The 16247-nt window shown below is 36.1% G+C and overlaps 1 protein-coding gene and 1 long non-coding RNA gene across 2 annotated transcripts in view; one reads left to right on the forward strand and one right to left on the reverse strand.

Annotated features, from left to right (window-relative positions):
* LOC309639464 overlaps positions 1-867 on the forward strand; it is a 121524-nt gene extending 120657 nt beyond the window's left edge. Inside the window, exon 2 of the long non-coding RNA XR_014251671.1 lies at positions 733-867. This is a non-coding gene — a long non-coding RNA (uncharacterized lncRNA). The remainder of the gene's footprint in view (positions 1-732) is intronic.
* The window catches only part of DCC (DCC netrin 1 receptor), a 1180955-nt gene that overhangs the window by 524762 nt on the left and 639946 nt on the right, over positions 1-16247 (reverse strand). The window lies entirely within an intron of this gene.

Here is a 16247-nt window from a genome sequence, read left to right on the forward strand (position 1 = left end):
TGATGTGGTATTTAATGAGACAGGACTCCAAGAATCTTTCTTTTTATTATTTGTATTCAAAATTACATAATGGCTGAAAAATGCATAATTTTTCTTAGAGTATAAAGATGAACAATGAATCTAAGTATTTAAAAGATACTTCTCTACTTTTTATTAATGTTTTTCTGATATAAACTTTTAATGCTTCTTAAGTACCCTTGAGAATAAATGATGTTCTTGCAGAGAGGTTGTTTGAAAGGTAGATTATAATATCACTAAAACCCTCTTCTTAATTTTGATAAAGGAAACTTCAATCTTAATATACATTTTAAATTACTTATTTTTTAATATTAACTTATTCTTTCATTTATTAATATAAATTGTCTCCATTTAAAGTAAAATATTGGGATAAGTCATTTATTTCCTTGTCTAATTATTTAAAACAAAGAGGACTAAACTTATTATTGTTTGATTTTTTTTATCCTCAGGATTTTCAAGTCATCAAATTTGAATTTCACAAATTAAGCTCACCAGGGAAGAAAACTTATCAATAAACATTCAGTTTAAAAATGATTTTTTAGGGCTTCCCTGGTGGCGCAGTGGTTGAGAATCTGCCTGGCAATGCAGGGGACACGGGTTCGAGCCCTGGTCTGGGAAGATCCCACATGCCACGGAGCAACTAGGCCCGTGAGCCACAACTACTGAGCCTGCGCGTCTGGAGCTTGTGCTCCGCAACAAGAGAGGCCGCGACAGTGAGAGGCCCGCGCACCGTGATGAAGAGTGGCCCCTGCTCACCGCAACTAGAGAAAGCCCTCGCACAGAAACGAAGACCCAACACAGCCAAAAATAATAAAATAAATAAATAAATAAATAAATTTTTTTTAAAAATGATTTTTTACAAATCTCTACATAATAGAGTTGAGTAGTTCTACCAATAGTGCAAAAAAAAATCAATCTGCATCCTAGTGACACATTCTCATATTTTCATCCATATTCTAGGTACTGTTCTAGTGCCTTGCAATGATGAATTCTTAGTTCTTAGAAAACTTTCAGGAGGGAGATAGCATTATTATCTATAATTTAATGATAAGGAAAGTGAGACAGAGAGGTATAGCAACTTGCCCAAGTTCACAGAATTAATAAGTGGCAGGTCTGGGATCAAGCCCAAATATTGTGACTTTAGAACTTACGTTCTTAACCCATCTTTTAATAAGAATATCTAATTTAAGGTTAATCTTTTTAAAAGACTGTTACTATAAATGTATACTCATGATAAATCCTTCACATCTAATTGTGTTTATTTTACTAAAAGGATATTCTCAAATGTATGCATTACAATAAATAGAGATTTTGAACTGAAAATGCATTAAGGTATGCTGAAATGTACTAAGGTACATATAAAAAAGAGATGATTATTCCTATTAATATAACTAGGAAATAGTTGAAAACATGTACCTTTCCCAATATTTTAATTGTGACTTAACTGCTGAAACCAGGTTTGGAAATTTTAGCCCAAAGACTCATATTCCATGCAGTTGTATGTAGGTAGGTGAAACCAGGGCTTTTGAGTAAAGTCCAGATAAAAACAAATGTAGCCAATATCCAACTGCTTGCTTTTCCCAAAACACTAATTAAGGTTTTCCAGAATTGTGCAGTATCCATCAAGTCATCCCAGTTTATTTTCCTTATCAGGCCAGGCTTCAAATAGAATTAATAGTGAAGTGCTCTATTTCCCTCGATTACGGTAACACCTACAAGAACATGATCTGGTTAAAGAAATCAATTGAACTTCAAAATCAGTCAGTTGAGTCCAGTACTGTGGAATGCTCCAGTATATAACTTTTTATCCTTTTCTCCATGGAAATCTTTCCTTCAAAGCATATACATGCAAGTTTATTTAGAATAGCAACTGTCTGCTCAGTACTTCCTCTCAGGGGATGCTATAAGAGGGATAACATTTCAGTTTCCACTGTTTCTGTCACCCTCACTTGACTTCCCAGCTCACCAGACACATAATAGAACAAGATATAATAATTGTCATTAACAGATATATTTGATGCTCTCTGCACAGGTATTCACTCACAGCTCATTCACTTCAATTGCTTTACAGAAAAACCTTCCTATTCATGTCCTACATTACTGAGTTTTTGGCTTTAGAAGACTTAACAATTTTCAAAGGTTAAGAGAACTCTTCACGTAACTAGAGAAGAAAGCCACTGGGCTGAGTATTCCCTCTTTACCCTTTCAGAGTTGATCCTTACCTTCTCCACCCTCTGCTCTGTGCCCCAGGAAGCTGACCTTTGTGGACTGTCTCAACAGACTGCCTTTCCCTCAGGCTTCCAGTGGGTTCAGCAATGTGAGGAACCAACAGGAGGTGGAAGAATGGGAATAAGGTCAGCCTGTTTTTTTTCCCTGTTCCCTGGCTTCTAATGCACAGCTGGTTGGTTATGCCTCTCTACCAAAATCTCTTGTCAGATGGCAATAAAATGTTACCTCCAGGTTGCATAACCTGGCCCTCCCCTTACCTCTGCTAGCCTTGAGGTGGCAATGAACTATGTCCAGGGACTTTTTACTACCTCTTGTTTCCTAAGTGTTACCCCTTCCCTTTAAGACAGCTCTTTTATTAAATTCTACCCAATTCCCAGCTAAAGGTGCTAGGACCTTAACTTATCTATATCTTACAGATCTCATACCCTTATAACTAGAAAGTTTGTTGTCCTGAAAAGACTTTTAAAACAAGAAGACACAATTAAGGTATTTGTTACAGTTTTTGCTTTGTCTCAATTGGCAGGAGTCCATCCAAGACTAATTAGATTCCATATTTACACTGAGGGTTAAGAACTAATAAGCAGTGTGAAGCACATCACATTGATTAAGAGTAGTATATGAGTTTTTCCTCTTTGATTACTGCTGGTTCCAAATAACTTTTGGTACAAGTTCAATTTTGAAGAAAACCCTAAGAGACTTGATCAATAAGATCCCTATTATTTGTAAGAATATGCTAATTTAAGTGTTGGAAATTATATTAGGAGTATTTAAAAATAGTGATTCCCCCAAATTTATTACTTGTTAATATCTACTTTGTGTCACAATATGGTTCAATCTTACATTTCTGGATAAGAACTGAATTTTTTAAAGCTGAGATTGCAACTGATGATCTTTGGTCAAATTCAAGTTTTATTTTGTTTTTGGCACAAAACAAATTCAAGCAGCATGAAATCCTAAAATATTTAGTCTGTTTTATTTACTTGAAGTTTTCGCATAAGAATATAAATTTCAGGCTTCTCTTAAAACATTAGGTTTGCAATATATTGTCTACAACCCAATTAGGCAAATCAATTTGGAGTTAGGTAGTAGCTGCATTTCTTAAGCAAAATGTGCATACACCAAGTTCACACATCTCCATCATTCCCTGTTTCTTACACATCTGATTCACTTTTAGTTTAACTGCATATGGCCACAATCTGTGTAGTTTGTGGCTCCTAGTAGCCAGGAAACTTTACTCTCTTTAATATGTTACTGAAAACCACACTTAATAATTCCCTATGTCTAAACTAGGGGTCGGAAGACTCTCTTTTTTTTTTTTTTGTAAAGGGCCAGAGAGCAAATAGTTTAGGCTTTGTAGGCCATAGGGTCTCTGCTTTGCTGTCCTACCACAAAAAGCAGTCATAGATAATATGTAAACAAGTGGAGCTGGCTGTAATACAATAAAACTTTATTTTTAAAAATGAGTGGTGAGCTAAACTTAACTCACAGGTTGTAGTTTGCCAACACATGGTTTAAGGAATCGGAGAATCTGTAATATATCACTGTACAAGATACTATAGTATGTCTTCGGATTTTCATTATAGATTTTATGTTTTATGAACAGGAAGGAGGAAGGCTTAAGGATAAAGGAGGTGGTGGAGCCCAGGATGAGGCTGATGAGAATAACTATTAAAAGTGTGCAATCCCAAAACCATAGAGATGACCTAGATTGCAAGTACAGATACATAAAATGCAAGTGTTCTAGAGATTACAACCCAGGGAAGGTAGCTCATGGCAGAGACTCCAACCTGTCTTCAATTTTAAAGATAATAGAATTTTCCACCTCAGAACTTATTCTAAAATCACAAAGCTAATTCTAATGTCTTCTGCAAATTTAGGAAGTATTGACTGTTAAATGCTCATGGACCATACAGGCAAAAGAGAGAAATTTCATCTTGACACCAGTTATGAACACTGTAGGCTTAAATGGATGTTGAGGAGGCAATGAGTTGTGGAAAAAGATCCTGAATTTTGGAATCAGCTTTTGAAGTACTGACAGCTCTCAGCTATCTTATCTGTGAAAAAAAAGATTAAAAAAAAAATTGTGCTAAATAGTGTAGGACATAGTCAGTGCAAATATCAGTGCTTAATATACTGATTACTACTATAAGTTACTAGTTTTCTCACAGGAAAATTCAGGCAACAGGGCTTTGTTGATCCAAAGCGACTTGGAACTCTCCATGGTTCTGAACTCTAGTCTTCAAATGCTCGTAAGAGGGAATGGCAATTAAATAAAGAAACTAAATGGAAAAATAAAAGACAATTGTAATTTAGGTATTAAAACAAGATGATATGTAACTATATTATAGGTAGAAAAGTCCAAATTCAGTCATTTCAGCTTTTGTTTTGAAGCATCTCTAAAATCAAAAGTGAGAGATATCCTTTACTTAATAAGCAAATATATTTTGAATATACACTAGGTTATAGCATTCATTTATTCATCTGTTCATTCATTCATACACGTACTGTGCAACAATAAGTGCTGTTTGAGCACATACAATATTGTATATATCATACTACTCTGTTCTTTTGTATTTCAGGGAACAAAATGAATTACATGCCATGATAGAAAAAGGACATGCTCGTGGTAAGTGTCCCTGAAGAAGAAATGTTTAATTGAGGATAAGTTGAAGCAGTCCAAACAAAATTATAGCTCTTAAGGCAAGAGGAGTGTTTCTTATAAAGATAATGGAAGGAAGGAAGGAAGGAAGGAAGGAAGGAAGGAAGGAAGGAAGGAAGGAAGGAAGAAGGGGGAACGAAAGACAGAAAGAAAGAAAGAAGAAAAGGGGGTAAGGTAAAGAAGTTAGTGAAGAATGCCAGGTTAAAGCCAGGTTGGGAACAACTAGGATAATCCTTATATTTAGAGTTTGAGTAAAGCCAATGTTGTGGTGTACCCGAAAACTGTAATGTCAATATTTATTCTATGTGTGTGTTGTTTAGCCAAGTACTGGTACCACTGTGCTTATTAGATAGGATAATTTAGTGATTTAGTGACAGCTTTCAATCTCTTGGATACTCTTAAGCAATTTTATTAACATTGAAAGTCACATGTAACATTAAAGATCAAGAAAGGAATATGCATACATCAGTGGAATACAGATTCTTCCCCTGCATGGATAAATGCTTATGGTAACCCAAATCCTCTAAACACAGGGATTAAGAACAGGTAATAGAAACAGACTGAAACCATTGCCATGCAAAAATTGGCATGTGGTAACTCAGGCAGCATGATACCCTGTAAATCTGCATTAGGAACAACACCGAGGAACCTGCAGCTAAGTATGTAGAAAAAGAAAACGAAGTACTACGTTCTTTTTTTTTTTTTTTTTTTTTTTTTTTTTTTTTGCACTGTTAACAGTGTCAGTACTGTTACATCTACCAGAAATGGAAGGGTTTAGGAGATCTGTAACTATCATACTAAATTTTTAAAAATTGTATGTATGGATTGCATGCATGGATTCTCTCCTGGGGTGGTGGGGAGTGGTGATGAGCCCTAGTTTTACCAGTCCCTATGAGTTTATGGACCATTGCTCTGTACATGCCTTGAATATCATCCATGCAAGTGCAAGTTTACGGTTAATAACTCTACCCAGTATCCAAAGATTTAGGATTTAGTATGGATATTGAAGAAATTCACAAACTTCTATGTTTGGCTATATATGTTTTTAAATTATCTTTTTAGTTAGAATAACAGATAACTGGAGATAAAAACAACTGGGAAAAAAACTCCACTTCAATGAAGACTGAAATAAAGAGTTAGGCTTAAATTATGTGTTTCTTCAGACTAGCCAATGATCTATTATTAATTTTAAATTTTACTGAAAGTTGTTGATGCATAAAATCACATGTAAGTAAAAATATATATGCATGTCATGAAGCATAAAAGTAAAGTGAACATTTGTAAACTCTCCACCCATCATAAAAAATAGATGTGTCACCACTACTGAATACTACATAGCCTTTCATAAAACTAAAGTGAGAATTTCTATAAATCATTTTCCAAAGTACTCCACTGCACACTGATATAAGATATACCTTTGGGGGCTTCCCTGGTGGTGCAGTGGTTGAGAATCTGCCTGCCAATTCAGGGGACACGGGTTCGAGCCCTGGTCTGGGAAGATCCCATATGCCGCGGAGCAACTGGGCCCGTGAGCCACAACTACTGAGCCTGCGCGTCTGGAGCTGGTGCTCCGCAACAAGAGAGGCCGCGACAGTGAGAGGCCCGCGCACCACGATGAAGAGTGGATCCCGCTCGCCGCAACTAGAGAAAGCCCTCGCACAGAAACAAAGACCCAACACAGCCAAACATAAATTAATTAATTAATTAATTAAAAAAAAGATATACCTTTGGTTGAAGATGCCTAACTACTTTTTAGCATCTCACAGAGGAAATCCTTATTTATCAGCAAACATACTTCAGTAGAAACCGGTTTACCATAAATAGTTGACTCAAGTTTTTAGTCTCTGACAAGCTCCAAATATCCAAGGAGAGACGTGAAAAATCTTCTGAAAACAAAACAGCTAATTTTTTGCTTATTTCTTCTATAATTGGACACAGTTGCAGAACTGTTTGATTTTACATTTTCCCTTGTACTGTTTTTCTGGTCTCAATAAACCAAGTATTGACTTGCATTATGCACTTAAGCAAAGAGAAGAATTAAATATTTTACTATACATTTTGTGCCATTTTGGCAGGTCATGACTTTCAAATATATGAGGTAACATTTTACTTTGATTATTTCTAGTGGATAATACAGTGAAAATTCACATAAAAATGGATTTTTTTGCAATTTTTGTTATTTAAAATTCAGCCATAATGTAATTTTAAAGTGATATCCAAAGCATGGGCAAAGATTTTCAAATGCAGTTTTTAAAATATCAGATCTACCTTTTCAAGGGCATGTCCTAGTTTGCTCTGTAAGGGTACAGCATTTTTATCAATGTTTTCAAGTTGAGAAAGTTTTGCCTCTCTGGTTGAATAATTTTGCACACTAACTGCCAGGAAGAAATAAATTTATCTAAGGTAGTTTATGAAACATTTTAAGCTTTCCCACTTCACACACATACACAGAGTCAAAGTATGACTGTGACGTAAGGGGCATCTAAAGCCATCAGCAGCTAAACACAACAAAGTGAAGGTTAATCTACTTCAGAAAAATGTCAATAAACTTGAGTTGGAGAAACTCTGAAATTGCATTTGTACCTAAGAGAGCCTAAGATTAATCACATTCATACAAATTAAATGTTTAATTCAGCTAAATGAGTAAAATTTATGTTCATCCTAAAACTCTCTGTTTTAAGGTTCTGACGAGCTGATAGATCAGAAAGATTCCTGCTCCTTCCATATTTGGAGTTCACTATATTTAATTTTATAAATGAACTGAAAATCCGTTGTGAATTAATACTGTTAAACTTCTTATCATCAATCATTATCTTGGAAATCAGAAAATTTATAGAAAGAAGAAATCTAGTCATACTCTAGAATCTGAATGTAATTGTTGGTATTCTTCTATCTTTTATCAAAATTCTAAGGGAATTGAAAGGATGATAATTTTACATTTGAATTTTCCTTCCCTTAGTAGAGTATTAGTTATATTCTAATTTTAATTATTTGGGAAAGAAAAAAGCTTTATAAATAAGATCTATGGGTAATTTATTTTTGATTCCAGAGGGAATTTAATTAAATGGAGAACTCAATTCCTTCCAAATACAGATGAAATCATACCTATTTCAACAGAAAATAGTTTGGGGACCACCTTCACTTTGATCACTCAAGTACTGGGTTGGCCAAAAAGTTCGTTCGGGTTTTTCCATAACATCTTACAGAGAAGCCCAAACGAACTTTTTGGCCAACCCAATATTTCTTCTTTTCAACTTCAGATGCTTATGCAGCACTTAAGCCATCCTTTTTAAAGATCTTCTTAAATATTTCCAAACTCAAATCCAATCATCTTTTCTCTAGAATCTGAGAAGACATTAGTCTTTTGTACATGCTTACCTGTATCTTCTGTTTATATTCCAAAATGCTAATCGACTTCATTTAAAAGTAGAGAAACATTCTACTTAAGGTACCTACACCTGAAGAGCACAAATAATTATCCATATTTTTGAAATAACTGCTTAAACTTCAAATATATGCTTAAGAAATTGCAATGGTTGATCTGTTAATAAGCAAGTGATTTTTCTCATTCATTACAATGGCCCAAATGTAGAGTGACTCACAACAGACCAGCTATTCTAGTTGTATAATCATTACACTTGAAATACCCAGTATAAAAATAATATATTGTTAAGAACAGGGTCTATGAAGACAAAATCCCTAGGTTCAAGGTACAGCTCCAGGACTCACTAAGATAAATTAAGATTCATTTCATTAATATTGCTAGGAAGAAGAGTTCACATAATATTACTTGGTACAGTCTTGACATATATAAGTATCTATCTATGATTATTTTTGTTGTAGTCATAAAGCCATTTTGCCAATTTTCAAATACAGTAACTCAGGTACAGAGGTAGACAATGTATCCAGTAACGTCTGATTTGTAAACTGTTTCTTTTATTTCCCTATGATAATAGGCAAAGTTTTTAAGCTTTGATAGAAAAAGTGCTGTGTGACAAGAACAATTCTTTTTTTTTAATGTTTGTTTATTTATTTTACTTATTACTCATGCATTTTATACACATCAGTGTATACATGTCAATCCCAATCGCCCAATTCAGCACACCACCACCCCCACCACTTTCCTGCCTTGGTGTCCATACGTTTGTTCTCTACATCTGTGTCTCAATTTCTGCTCTGCAAACCAGTTCATCTGTACAATTTTCTAGGTTCCACATATATCCGTTAATATACGATATTCGTTTTTCTCTTTCTGACTTACTTCACTCTGTATGATAGTCTCTAGATGCATCCATGTCTCTACAAATGACCCAATTTCGTTCCTTTTTATGGCTGAGTAATATTCCATTGTATATATGTACTACATCTTCTTTAGCCATTCGTTTGTCGATGGGCATTTAGATTGCTTCCATGACCTGGCTATTGTAAATAGTGCTGCAATGAACACTGGGGTGCATGTGTCTTTTTGAATTATGGTTTTCCCTGGGTATATGCCCAGTAGTGGGATTGCTGGGTCATATGGTAGTTCTATTTTTAGTTCTTTAAGGAACCTCCATAATGTCCTCCATAGTGGCTGTATCAATTTACATTCCAACCAACAGTGCAAGAGGGTTCTCTTTTCTCCACACCCTCTCCAGCATTTGTTGTTTGGAGATTTTCTGATGATGCCCATTCTAACTGGTGTGATACCTCATTGCAGTTTTGATTTGCTTTTCTCTAATAATTAGTGATGTTGAGTAGCTTTTCATGTGCTTCTTGGCCATCTCTATGTCTTCTTTGGAGAAATGTCTATTTAGGTTTTCTGCCCATTTTTAGATTGAGTAGTTTGTTTTTTTAATATTGAGCTGCATGAGCTGTTTATATATTTTGGAGATTAATCCTTTGTCTGTTGATTCATTTGCAAATATTTTCTCCCATTCTGAGAGTTGTCTTTTCATCTTGTTTATGGTTTCCTTTGCTGTGCAAAAGCATTTAAGTTTCATTAGGTCCCATATGTTTTTGTTTTTATTTCCATTACTCTAGGAGGTGGATCAAAAAAGATCTTGCTGTGATTTATGTCAGAGTGTTCTTCCTATGTTTTCCTCTAAGAGTTTTTTTTTTAAATTTATTTATTTATTGATTGATTTTATTATTTTTGGGTGTGTTGGGTCTTCGTTTCTGTGCGAGGGCTTTCTCTAGTTGTGGGGAGCGGGGGCCACTCTTCATCACGGTGTGCGGGCCTCTCACTGTCATGGCTTCTCTTGTTGTGGAGCACAGGCTCCAGACGCTCAGGCTCAGTAGTTGTGGCTCACGGGCCTAGTTGCTCCGCAGCATGTGGGATCTTCCCACGCCAGGGCTCGAACCCGTGTCCCCCGCATGGCAGGCAGATTCTCAACCACTGCGCCACCAGGGAAGCCCCCTCTAAGAGTTTTATAGTGCTCGGTCTTACATTTAGGTCTCTAATCCATTTTGAGTTTATTTTTGTGTATGGTGTTAGGGAGTGTTCTAACTTCATTCTTTTACATGTAGCTGTCCAGTTTTCCCAGCACCACTTACTGAAGAGACTGTCTTTTCTCCATTGTATATCCTTGCCTCCTTTGTTATAGATCAGTTGACCATAGGTGTGTGGGTTTATCTCTGGGCTTTCTATCCTGTTCCATTGATCTATATTTCTGTTTTCATGCCAGTAGCATACTGTCTTGATTATTGTAGCTTTGTAGTATAGGCTGAAGTCAGGGATCCTGATTCCTCCAGCTCCGTTTTTCTTTCTCAAGATTGCTTTGGCTATTCGGGGTGTTTTGTGTCTCCATACTAATTTCAAGATTTTTTGTTCTAGTTCTGTAAAAAATGCCAGTGGTAGTTTGATAGGGATTGCACTGAATCTGTAGATTGTTTTGGGTAGCATAGTCATTTTCACAATATTGACTCCTCCAACCCAGAACACGGTATATCTCCCCATCTTTTGGATCATTTTTAATTTCTTTCATCACTGTCTTATAATTTTCTGCATACAGGTCTTTTGTCTCCTTATGTAGGTTTGTTCCTAGATATTTATTCTTTTTGTTGCAATGGTAAATGGGAGTGTTTCCTTAATTTCTTGTTCAGATTTTTCATCATTAGTGTATAGGAATGCAAGAGATTTCTGTGCATTAACTTTGTATCCTGCAACTTTACCAAATTCATTGATTAGCTCTAGTAGTTTTCTGGTGGCATCTTTAGGAGCCTCTATGTATAGTATCATGTCATCTGCAAACAGTAACAGTTTTACTCTTTTCCAATTTGTATTCCTTTTATTTCTTTTTCTTCTCTGATTGCCATGGTTAGGAATCCCAAAACTATGCTGAATAATAGTGGCAAGAGTGGACATCCTTGTCTTGTTCCTGATCTTAGAGGAAATGCTTTCAGTTTTTCACCATTGAGAAAGACGTTTGCTGAGGGTTTGTCTTTATGGCCTTTATTATGCTGAGATAGGTTCCCTCTATGCCCACTTTCTAGAGAGTTTTTATCATAAATGGTGTTGAATTTTGTCAGAAGCTTTTTCTGCATCTATTGAGATGATCATATGGTTTTTCTTCTTCAATTTGTTAAAGTGGTGTATCACATTCATTGATTTGCATATACTGAAGAATCCTTGCATCGCTGGGATAAATCCCACTTGATCATGGTGTATGATCCTTTTAATGTGTTGTTGGATTCTGTTTGCTAGTATTTTGTTGAGGATTTTTGCATCTATGTTCATCAGTGATATTGGTCTGGAATTTTCTTTTTTTTTGTAGTATCTTTGCCTGGTTTTGGTATCAGGATGATGGTGGCCTCATAGAATGAGTTTGGGAGTTTTCCTTCCTCTGCAATTTTTTGCAAGAGTCTGAGAAGGATGGGTGTTAGCTCTTCTCTAAATGTTTGATAGAATTCACCTGTGAAACCATCTGGTCCTGGGCTTTTGTTTGTTGGAAGATTTTTAATCACAGTTTCAACTTCATTACTTGTGATTGGTCTGTTCATATTTTCTATTTCTTCCTGGTTCAGTCTTGGAAGGTTATACCTTTCTATGAATTTGTCCATTTGTTCCAGGTTGTCCATTTTATTGGCATAGAGTTGCTTGTAGTAGTCTCTTAGGATGCTTTGTATTTCTGCGCTGTCTGTTGTAACTTCTCCTTTTGCATTTCTAATTTTATTGATTTGAGTTCTCTCCCTCTTTTTCTTGATGAGTCTGGCTAATGGTTTATCAATTTTGTTTATCTTCTCAAAGAACCAGCTTTTAGTTTTATTGATCTTTGCTATTGTTTTCTTTGTTTCTATTTCATTTATCTCTGCTCTGATCTTCATGATTTCTTTCCTTCTGCTAACTTTCGGTTTTGTTTGTTCTTCTTTCTCTAGTTCCTTTAAGTGTAGGGTTAGATTGTTTATTTGAGATTTTTCTTGTTTTTTGAGGTAGGCTTGTATAGCTATAAACTTTCCTCTTAGAACTGCTTTTGCTGCATCCCATAGGTTTTGGATCGTCGTGTTTTCATTATCATTTGTCTCTAGGTATTTTTTGATTTCCTCTTTGATTTCTTCAGTGATCTCTTGGTTATTTAGTAGCGTATTGTTTAGCCTCCATGTGTTTGTGTTTTGTCCATTTTTTTCCCTGTAATTGATTTCTAATCTCATAGCATTTTGGTCAGAAAAGATGCTTGATATGATTTCAGTTTTCTTAAATTTACTGAGGCTTGATTTGTGACCCAAGATGTGATCTATCCTGGAGAATGTTCAAGGCACACTTGTGAAGAAAGTGTAATCTGCTGTTTTTAGATGAAATGTCCTATAAATATCAATTAAATCTAGCTGATCTATTGTGTCATTTAAAGCTTGTGTTTCCTTATTAATTTTCTGTTTGGATGATCTGTCCATTGGTGTAAATGAGGTGTTAAAGTCCCTCACTATTATTGTGTTACTGTCGATTTCCTCTTTTAGAGCTATTAGCAGTTGCATTATGTATGGAGGTGCTCCTATGTTGGGTGCATATGTATTTATAATTGTTATATCTTCTTCTTGGATTGATCCCTTGATCATTACATAGTATCCTTCCTTGTCTCTTGTAACATTCTTTATTTTAAAGTCTATTTTATCTGATATGAATATTGCTACTCCAGCTTTCTTTTGATATCCATTTACATGGAATATCTTTTTCCATCCCCTCACTTTCAGTCTGTATGTGTCCCTAGGTCTGAAGTGGGTCTCTTGTAGACAGCATATATATGGGTCTTGTTTCTGTATCCATTCAGCGAGCCTGTATCTTTTGTTTGGAGCATTTAATCCATTCACATTTAAGGTAATTATCGATATGTATGTTCCTATAACAATTTCCTTAATTGTTTTGGGTTTGTTTTTGTAGGTCCTTTTCTTCTCTTGTGTTTCCCACTTAGAGAACTTCCTTAGCATTTGTTGTAGAGCTGCTTTGGTGGTGCTGAATTCTCTTAGCTTTTGCTTGTCTGTAAAGCTTTTGATTTCTCCATCGAATCTGAATGAGATCCTTGCTGGGTAGAGTAATCTTGGTTGTAGGTTCTTCCCTTTCATTACTTTAAGTATATCATGCCACTCCCTTCTGGCTTGTAGAGTTTCTGCTGAGAAATCAGCTGTTAACCTTATGGGAGTTCCCTTGTATGTTATCTGTCATTTTTCTCTTGCTGCTTTCAATAATTTTTCTTTGTCTTTAATTGTTGCCAATTTGATTACTATGTGTCTTGGTGTGTTTCTCCTTGGGTTTATCCTCTATGGGACTCTCTGCGCTTCCTGGACTTGGGTGGCTATTTCCTTCCCCATGTTAGGGAAGTTTTCAACTATAATCTCTTCAAATATTTTCTCTGGTCCTTTCTCTCTCTCTTCTCCTTCTGGGACCCCTATAATGTGAATGTTGTTGCATTTAATGTTGTCCCAGAGATCTGTTAGGTTGCCTTCATTTCTTTTCATTCTTTTTTCTTTATTCTGTCCCGCCTCAGTGAATTCCACCATTCTGTCTTCCAGGTCACTTATCCGTTCTTCTGCCTCAGTTATTCTCCTATTGATTCCTTGTTGTATAGTTTTCATTTCAGTTATTGTATTGTTCATCTTTGTTTGTTTGTTGTTTAATTCTTCTAGATCTTTGTTAAACATTTCTTGCACCTTCTTGATCTTTGCCTCCATTCTTTTTCCGAGGTCCTGGATCACCTTCACCATCATTATTCTGAATTCTTTTTCTGGAAGATTGCCTATCTCCATTTCATTTAGTTGTTTTTCTGGGGTTTTATTTTGTTCCTTCATCTGGTACATAGCCCTGTGCCTTTTCATCTTGTCAATCTTTCTGTGAATGTGGTTTTTGTTCCACAGGCTGCAGGGCTGTAGTTCTTCTTGCTTTTGCTGTCTGCCCTCTGGTGGATGAGGGTATCTAAGAGGTTTGTGGAAGTTTCCTGATGAGAGGTACTGGTGGTGGGTAGAGCTGGCTGTGGCTCTAGTGGACAGAGCTCAGTAAAACTTTAATCCGCCTGTCTGCTGATGGGTGGGGCTGGGTTCCCTCCCTCTTGGTTGTTTGGCCTGAGGCAACCCAACACTGGAGCCTACCCGGGCTCTTTGGTGGGGCTAATGGCGGACTCTGGAAGGGCTCACGCCAAGGAGTACTTCCCAGAGCTTCTGCTGCCAGTGTCCTTGTCCTTTGGTGAGCCACAGCTGTCCCCCACCTCTGCAGGAGACCCTCCAACAGTAGCAGGTAGGTCTGGTTCTGTCTCCTATGGGGTCACTGCTCCTTCCCCTGGGTCCCGATGCACACACTACTTTGTGTGTGCCCTCCAAGAGTGGAGTCTCTGTTTCCCCCAGTCCTGCTGAAGTCCTGCAATCAAATCCCACTAGCCTTCAAAGTCTGATTCTCTAGGAATTCCTCCTCATGTTGCCAGACCCCCAGGTTGGGAAGCCCGACGTGTGGCTCAGAACCTTCACTCCAGTGGGTGGACTTCTGTGGTATAAGTGTTGTCCAGTTTGTGAGTCACTCACCCAGCAATTATGGGATTTGATTTTATTGTGATTGCGCCACTCCTACCATCTCATTGTGGCTTCTCCTTTGTGTTTTCATGTGGTGTATCTTTTTTGGTGAGTTCCAGTGTCTTCCTGTCGATGACTGTTCAGCAGTTAGTTGTGATTCCAGTGTTCTCGAAAGAGGGAGTGAGTGCATGTCCTTCTACTCCACCATCTTGAACCAATCTCAAGAACAATTCTTAAGAAGGCTATGGATAAATTTTTTATAGAAAGCAAGGGTAGTCAGGCTGAAGAGGCATTAGACTCAGGTTTTAAGGCTTTTATGTATTTTGTTTTAGTAGAATCAATACTCATGAAAACATCCTAATTTTTTTTTCTATTGAACAATAATCAATTGTACCATGTTTCTTTTATTTATTAAGGTATAATTTACATTTGGCAAAATGTACTAAGCTTAACTGCATAGCTCAACTAATATTTGTGTGTGTGTGTGTGTGTGTGTGTGTGTATGTACACTCTACGGAAATCAAGATATAAAACACTTCCTTTCACCTAAACTTCCAATGTGTTCCTTTTTAGTTAAAATCTGCCCCCCAGAGGTAACTTCTATTCTGACTTTTATCATGAGCAATAGGTTTGCCTTTTCTAGAACTTCATATAAATAGATTCACATAGTATATGCCTCTTTGGTTTCTTTTTCTCAAACTAATATATTTGAGATTTATTCAGATCATAGTGTATGACAGCTTGTATATTCTTTTTATTGCTGTTCAGTATTGTATTGTTTGACTAATACAATTTGTTTATTTCTGTTCCTATTTTGGCACACTTGAGTTGTTTTCAGTTTTGCACTACTATGAAAAAAGTTTCTATGACTATTCTTCTATGAATTTTATGCACATACACACTCATGTCTCTTGCATATATACCTAGAAGTGGAATTGCTGGGCCATAAGGAAGGTGTATGTTTTTGAAACTGTCAAATAGCTTTCCAAAAGGGATAGTTTCGTGTTTATATTTACACCAACAATGTATGAGTAGACCAGTTGTTCTACATCCTTGTCAACACTTTGTATTGTCAGTCTTTTCAATTTAAGCATTCTGGTGGGTGTATAAGGGCATACCATTTACTTTGCATTTCCATGACTAATTATGTGGAGCAGTTTCCATATTTTTTTTATCAAAGCACAATAGGATCCACATTATTTTTCTTTTTACTTTTTAAGTAAGCTATTTAAAATGTAGTATGCAGTTAAATTATATACTATATTATAATTACGTTTATATATGATTGATATATATAAATACAGTTGATCCTTGAAGAACACGGGTTTGAATTGTGCAGACCCACTGATACGTGAATTTTTTTCCAATAAAT

This window comes from Balaenoptera physalus (genome assembly GCF_965194825.1).
Source record: "Balaenoptera physalus genome assembly, chromosome: 12".
Lineage (NCBI taxonomy): Eukaryota > Metazoa > Chordata > Mammalia > Artiodactyla > Balaenopteridae > Balaenoptera > Balaenoptera physalus.